Below are 8,043 nucleotides of genomic sequence, written 5' to 3'. Positions count from 1 at the left end.
CAACACTTAAACTGATAGAATCTTTTTCCTTTCTTTAATCAACAATTACTTTCTTCTAGTGTTACACACCTTTCCAAATTTGCATGTGGCAAACGTTAAGAGTCTGCTTCGATTGTGCAAAATTTAATGCGAAAAAGAGTCCACATCGAGTCACAATCGTCCCAGCCTGTAGTTGCCATGAAGAGAGGGTAATATGATCTTTTTGTCCCCGCCTGTGTCTAGGCGTAGGGAACACTTAGACGGGTAGGATCTTTTTCCTTTTTTTAATCAACATTTTCTTTCTTCAAGTGTTACACAGCTTTCCAAATTTGCATGTGGCAAACGCTAAACGAGGAAAACGTCTGCTTCGATTGTGCAAAATTTAACGCGAAAAAGAGTCCACGCCGAGTCACAATCGTCCCAGCCGTCGTTTTGAGAGTCGAGAATAGAAGGAGAAAAAATGGAAACGAGTTGATAAACCAAACGCATATACGCGCAAAGACAGACAAGAACCAATTACCACTGATTACTCTTCTCGTTTCACACTTTTCCCTCATTTTTCTTCCCTTTCTCCTTCCATATTTGATCTCTGCCTCACTCAACTCAACCCCTTTCTGTTGTCATCTCTCTCTCTCTCGCCCCTCTCTTCCCACACAAAAAGCTGCAAATTGCCGTGAGCTGTCCTGGAATTCTCCACTGATACTGAGGCTTACAAGCTTACTGAGCAGAGCTTCGGTTTAGTTATGTCGATGAAGATTGAGTGTGTATTTCCTTGATTCCTATCGATCTGATACTGCCAACACAACAAGATGGGTTGCGCTGGATCGTCGCAGATGAAAGGAGACGGTGAGTTTCTTGGTTTCGGTTTCTCAGCTTGTTGGTAATTGCATCTGTTTATCTTCATTATTCTGTCTAATGAAATTGAAGTTGAAATTGAAATTGAATTGGTTCTGGAATTATTCATTAAAGAAAAAAGAAAAGAAATAGTGGTTCCGGAAACATCTCATGATGAGGCAATTGTCAATGCACTAGTGCATGGAGTTTTAGTTCCTTAGCCAGGCAACTGTTAATGCACTAGTGCATGGAGTTTTATTTCCTTAGTCTGGTAGTTTCACTGTCATAGGTGGATTTTTATGACGAGGCTACTGTTAGATGCATGAATCCATATTTGACCTCATTTGCACTAATTTGCAAATTATTTTTATTGAGATAATATAATGTATGTATGGTGATATCAGATTGTTAATCAGGATCTTGACCTTGCCTTGTCATTTCGGAATCTACTCACTGTGGTCAACGTTTGTAGATGAGATTACTGTGTAATTACATATTTAGCTTCTTCATAAATTGGTGACTCTTTAAGATTACCCGTTTGAATTGTTCTGGTTGATTTCCATGCAAATAGCAATATAGTCAGGTACAATTTGGTGTGCTGTGGCCAATCATTTTCTCATTCCTTTTGCATGAGTTTCTGAAGTGCCTCTATATTCTATATTCTGTGGTGTCAGATTTTACACATGAGTTCCTTTTAAGAATAGTTATCAGGTGGTTCTTAAGTAGCAACTTGGTTGTGAAATATAGGTATGCCAATTCCTCCAAACTCTAGAGCTTTCAGATGGTTGGTATTGTTGTGCCATGACTTTTAGATCTCTATCGCATCATCTGATCAATATTTGCATCAGATGGTACGGATTTGATCTATCATATCTGGTTGATCCCCAGGCCCAGATAATCTGGCTTTTGCTCTCTGAATTGGTTTATCCGTTGGTTAATCATCTGATAGGGAACAATATAGATTATTGGTTAGATTTTCCAACCTCAGTTGTTGATCCTTTAATCCTTTTGTCGTTCTGACTGAATTTGGGATTATGAGACTTGTGTCACAGACTCACATGACACCAGTCCTCCTTTATTTATAATAGTAGGGTTATGAGTACAAAGACAAATATGCCCCTATGGAAAATTCTACCCTTATACTCCACATTGCAACACTCCCCCTTATGTTGGTGCTGTGATATCACACATGCCCAACTTGGATACATAAAAATGGAAAATTTGATTGCTAAGACATTTAGTAAAAACATCAGCGAATTGGTCTGCGGACATCACAAATGGAACATAGATAAGACCGGACTCAAGCTTCTCTTTAATAAAGTGATCAATTTCAAAATATGTGGAATGATCATGTTGAACAAGATTATGAGCAATGCTAATAACAGATTTGTTGTCACAATAAAGCTTCATCGGAAGAGTGATCGGCACACCAAGTTCTCCAGAAAGACTCTTGAGCCACAGAAGCTCACAGATTGCTAGAGTCATCACCCTGAATTCAGCCTCATTGCCTCAACACTTGACCGAGCCACTATGGATTGCTTCTAGGTACACCATGTGACTAAGTTACTACCAACAAAGGCATTATAACTAGTATTAGATCTCCGATCATCCGGAGACCCAGCCTAGTCGGCATCTGTAAAGGCCTCAATTTGAAGATGACCATATAGAGCAAATAGGATCCTTTCCTTGGAGAGGACTTCAAATAGTGGAGAATATGGTGGACTGCATCCAAATGGGAGGAATAGGGATTATGCACAAATTGGCTCACCAGACTGACAACAAATGCAGTGTCTGGGTGGTCAAGTGTGGGAGAGATAAATGAGACACCCGACCAGCCGTTGATAACCACCCTTATCAACAGGTTCACCTACTTTACTAGAGAGATGGGTTTAGCCTCCACAGGTGTGTCACAAGGTTTACATCCTAGCATACCGACTTCAGACAACAAATCTAGGGTGTACTTCCTTTGACAGAGGAAAACACCCTTTGGTAGACCGAGCCACTTCTATGCCAAGAAAATAACGAAGTTGCCCCAAGTCTTTAATTTCAAATTAAGTGCCCAAAAACTTCTTGAGATGAGAGATTTCCTCAGCATCATCCCTATAACAACTATGTTATCCACATACACAATTAAAACCGTAATCTTGTCACCAGACTTCTTGATAAGAGAGTGATTTGCATTGCTTCAAGTGTACCCCATAGATATTATGGCCTTGTGGAAGTGACCAAAACAGGCATGGGGAGATTGTTTAAGACCATACAAAACTGTCTTGAGCTTACAGACCTTTCCTTTTGTTTGAGCACTATCAAATCTAGGTGGGATGTTCATGTACACCTCTTCTTTTATCTCACCATGAAGAAATGCATTCTTCACATCCAGTTGTTGCAACTCCCAATCACAGTTTGCAGCACAAGATAGGGTAACTCGAATAGTGTTCATCTTTGCCAATAGCAACCCTAACGGAAATATAACATTGAGAATGATACCGATCCGAATTATTATCGGCTAAGACCGATACCAATCCAATACCAATAAAAAATAAAGATTACTAAACTCGTGATGATGGATGAGACAAAAGAAAAAAAGTTAATAAATAAACATTAGTACTAATGCATTTAAAGAAAATAAAAAAAAATAAAAAAATGGGAGTCGAGGAAGAGTTTGAGTTTCAGCCAACAAAGCAACATTTGAACCAAGTAATAATAGAAGGACAAGTCAATTGACTGTTTTCTTGGATTAGAAAAAGCATGTTTTGGACTAATCAATTTGAAAAAAATTAATAGGTTACAGGTGAAAAGGAGGGGGTAATATGGGTATTTAAAAAGTGCAGGTGAAAGACATGTAAAACTCTAAAAACAGGGGAGTGTCAGAAAAAAATATAAGGTAGGAAAATTTTAGTAAATATAGGCCAAGTGTAGGGGAGTGATAGTAAATTCTCCTCCTTATATAATAAGGTAAGGCAATGGAATCCCGATAATAATCTAGCTGTGAGGCAACGTGTTCTTGCTACTGCCATAGAAGCCATAGTCACAGGCCTCCACTAATTGCACTGTTCCTATATTGTCTCAACTGGTCCCTTCGCTAGATGGAGATGCGTCATTGAATCTCCATGGGTTTTCGATTTCAGTCTTCCTTTGAAGTTTAAATTCGTGAAAGATACAATTATTGAATTGAATGGAGTACATAAAGAGTAGAATAGAACAATGAGAATTATGGGATTGTGATCCGTGGGCTTGAAATCAAGTGGACAACACAGCGAGGGTTTTTGGTCCCAACTTCCAACTTTGATGCTTGCCTACTAATTGCTGCTCCAATTGGAGTATTAAATCTGAATCGGATCAGTATAATTCTCTAGGTTTGTCAATCCCAAGCCCGCACCGGTTAGACCGATCGGGCCCGATCTTTTAAAGATTAGCTTGGCCTGCACCAATTGTTAAACGTGTCGAGATCAGGCCCTGCCCATTTATAATAGGCAGTACACAGTGCAAGAGGTAAGTTTGATGGGTGCTCGACCGGACAGGCCCTTTCGCAAGCTCGGCTTGGCTCCACATGTTTAGTCCAACCGTTTATATGTATATTTTTTATTTGGAAGACTCATAAGATCTCATGTACCATTCTTTTTAAGTGCCTACATTTTTTCAATCATAGCGGCTTTCCATCTTTGATCAACCAAAGCTTCTTGCCATTTTTGAGGAAGAGACACAGAAGACAACGTAGACATAAAGGTACGATAGCAAGGAGACAAAGAGGAGTAAGAAACAAACTTGGAAATGGGATATTGAGTACAAGTTCTAGGTTCTTTACAAATAGTTATAGGTAAGTCAAGAGACGGATCATTACCAAAAGGAGCTGATGGAGGACCAGGATCAAGGGAATGCAACAGTTGGCTGGGTAGAGCTGATGTAGTAGCAATAGTGGGTTATTGTTGCTTCTGTTGCTTGTTGCGAATATAAACCTTCAAAGGAAACAACACATCCCCATTACCAGGAACCTGAGACAACTTCCCTTGAACCACAGTTTCCTAAGTAATATCCACGACAATGGGAGGAAGAACAACATGTGACACATCTTCCAACTGATCCAACTGCTCTCCCTAAAGAGGGGGACACCAAACTTGTGAAAGATCACTTCCATGGTCACAAACCAGTGAAGGGTTGGTGGATGATATCACCTATACCCCTTCTGAGTGGCAGAGTACCCCAGGATAATACACTTGAGGATTCGAGGATCAAAATTTTCATTGGGATGATGATGATTGCATACATAGTAGAAACAACCAAATACCTTGGGAGGGACGATAAAGTCAGAGTTGCCCTGAAGAAAAGTGAGAGTAGACCGGAAATGTAATACTCGAGAAGGCATCTGCTTAATCAAGTATGTAGCAGTGAGAAAAACTTCACTCCAATATTGAGGAGGAACTTGCATCTCAAACATCAGAGAGTGAGCAACCTCCAAAATATGACGATTCTTCCATTCTGAGGCAACACAACTAGTCTAGTTTAGAATTCCTTTAGCTCCATGGTAGTCTTGAAAGGCACCATCAATATACTTCCTACCATTGTCACTGCGAAGAATCTTAACTATGACCTGAAATTGTGTCTGAACCATGTTATGAAAAAGCTTAAAGCACTTAAATGCCTCACTCTTATGGTGCATCAAATATCCAAGTGCTAAAGTAATAAATCACTTATACTCAGTAACAGAAACACACCGAGATGGGCCTCAAATATCAGAATAGATTAAAGCGAAAGGAATATTACTTCTATTATTCAAACTAGGATAAATAGTATGAGTCTGTTTGACCAAAACACATGCTTCACAAAAGAAATCCCTTGCATTAAAATTTCCAAATAAAGCTGGAAAAACCTAGCTAAGGTTCCTAATGGAGGGTGACCCAATCGACGATGCCAATAGAGTAACCTAGAAAAGGTTGCTGATGCAGTCTACTTGAAGAACTGATGAAGAACTTGGAACTGAAGAAAGACCAGCCTCAAGCAGATACAACCCACCTTGCACTCTACCACAACCAATTATTTTCCCTGTCACCAGATCCTGAAACACACAGTTGGAAGGATAAAAGTGGCTTTTCATTTGAGATTAGATTTTAAATGACTAATGGACTTAAAATTGGTTGAAAAATTAGGAACATGTAATACATATGATAGAGACAAATTGGGAGATCACTAAATGGAACCCTTCTCAGCAATGGGAGAAAGATTACCATCAACAACCCATACCTTCTCTCTACCAAACAAGGAGAATACTTAAAAATAAATTTGAAGAACCGGTTATGTGATCAGTTACACATGAATCGATAATCCAGGGAGAAGAGGCCATTGAAGCACTATAATCACAAAAGGAGATAAAAAACAATTGGGAAAGAGGCAGAGTTAGCAAAAGCTTTGGATGGCTCTAATTTGATCATGATTTTCACCGTAGAAGAGAAGAGATCTCGTCATAGGGCATGGAAAAACCTACCATTAAGTGCACTGTTAGATGCATCAGTGGTATTTTCCTGTCTCTTTATACCATGCTATGACCTTGTCTAGGACCACGCCTAGAATTAGCAGGGAGACTATGTAATTTCCAGAATAATTCCTTGGTATGGCACTCCTTCCCAAAATACTCACACTTAATAGGATCCTTGTTAGAAAAAGAACAATCACCTGTACGTGGAAGGCCTCTATGGAGGAATCTAGGATCAAAGCCTATACTTGCAACAAGGGCTGACCGATCCTAGGAAGGCAGTTACATCAGTGTACGATGGCTATATTCTGAATGAACAAGGGCATAAGCTTGCTCCAGAGATGGGACAGGGTCTCTATTGAGAACATGGGCACAAATCTGATCAAGTTCAACATTGAGACTAGCCAAAAAATCATACACGGATTTTGTCTGCTCTCTTCTTGAAATTTGTAACATCTATGGTGGTAGTAGGATGATGCTCCTTTTAGAAATCCAATTTGTGCCAAAGAGTACCATTCAGAGTACTACTGGAATAAATTCAGGTTCTGTTGCTTGAAATCATGAATCTTCTTGCGTAGTTCATATACCTGAGCATCATTGCCAATGTGGGAATATGTTTCTTTAGCAACCGTCCAGATCTTGGTAGCAATGTCTAACAGAAGATACCCCTGGCAATATTGGGGCTCATAGAATTGATGAGAAAAGCCATCACCAAAGAATTTTTAGAACTCCACTTCTTCTAAGATGGATCAGCAACAACATGCTTCTCAAATTCCCCTACTAGGTTGCCAGAGTAGCCATGCGAATCTATTGAAAGGAAGCAGGAATGAGACCACATCAGGTAATTACTCCCATCTAACTTGACAGAGCATGCATGGAAGGTGGGAAAGTCTCCATGAGAGATCTGGGTTTAGGCCTTTTCTTTCTCCCTCAAAACTGGCTTATCAGGAGAAGGCGCCCAAGGACTTAAGTATAGACCGCAGATTGGATCCACGAGCGATGTGGGACTAAACTCCTTACGCAGGAGATAGACACTCACAGATTCTCCCTCGGTCCACCTAGCTCTGATACCAGATCTGGGTTTAGCCCTTTTCTTTCTCCCTCAAATCTGCAGTAGTAGATATGGTAGAGTCTTCGGACATGGTTGCTGGCTGTTGATCACTTGTGGAACAAAAAATATCAACCAAAAGTTGTCAAAGCATTCAAAGCTTTCAATATGAAACCTAGGTAGGTTTCTTATGCCATAAGAAACACCGAAAAGGAGGGAAAAAACACTAGGTGGGATAAAGGAGTCATCACTGAGAGTGATCCATAAAAAAGAGAGAAGTCCAGTGAGAGGGGCTCGACCGAGAAGGAGAAAGGCGAGGAAGAGAAGACAGGCGAGTGTGAGGGGAAGAAAAACGAGAGAGAAGAGATGTGACATGAGTTGTAAGGGAGAGAGAGAGAGAGAGAGAGAGAGGTGGCGGTAGTGATTTTATGGTTTAGATCACAACATGGATCTGTCCTCTGATATCATGATGAAAATTGGGAGAATGGCACTTGTGTCACATGACACCAGTCCTCCTTTATTTATAAAAATAGGGTTATGAGTACAAAGACAAATATTCCCCTATGGACAATTCTACCCTTGTACCCCACATTACAACACGTTAATTACAAAAGTTGAAGTCCTTTAACATTGGTACATTGCATATCTGGATATAGATGCTTTATATGTTTAATCTGAAGCTTAATGAGGGGCGGGGTGGGTTTTTTTTTTTGGG

At 40.0% G+C, this 8,043-nt stretch overlaps 1 long non-coding RNA gene across 1 annotated transcript in view; it reads left to right on the top strand.

Annotated features, from left to right (window-relative positions):
* The first annotated feature begins 479 nt into the window (after positions 1-479).
* LOC122063470 overlaps positions 480-8,043 on the top strand; it is a 60,177-nt gene continuing 52,613 nt past the window's right edge. The window contains exon 1 of the long non-coding RNA XR_006135342.1: positions 480-825. This is a non-coding gene — a long non-coding RNA (uncharacterized LOC122063470). The remainder of the gene's footprint in view (positions 826-8,043) is intronic.

Source organism: Macadamia integrifolia, unplaced genomic scaffold (genome assembly GCF_013358625.1).
Source record: "Macadamia integrifolia cultivar HAES 741 unplaced genomic scaffold, SCU_Mint_v3 scaffold1335, whole genome shotgun sequence".
NCBI lineage: Eukaryota > Viridiplantae > Streptophyta > Magnoliopsida > Proteales > Proteaceae > Macadamia > Macadamia integrifolia.
The sequence above is the reverse complement of the archived record's forward strand: the minus strand, read 5'-3'. Positions and strand labels throughout refer to the sequence as shown.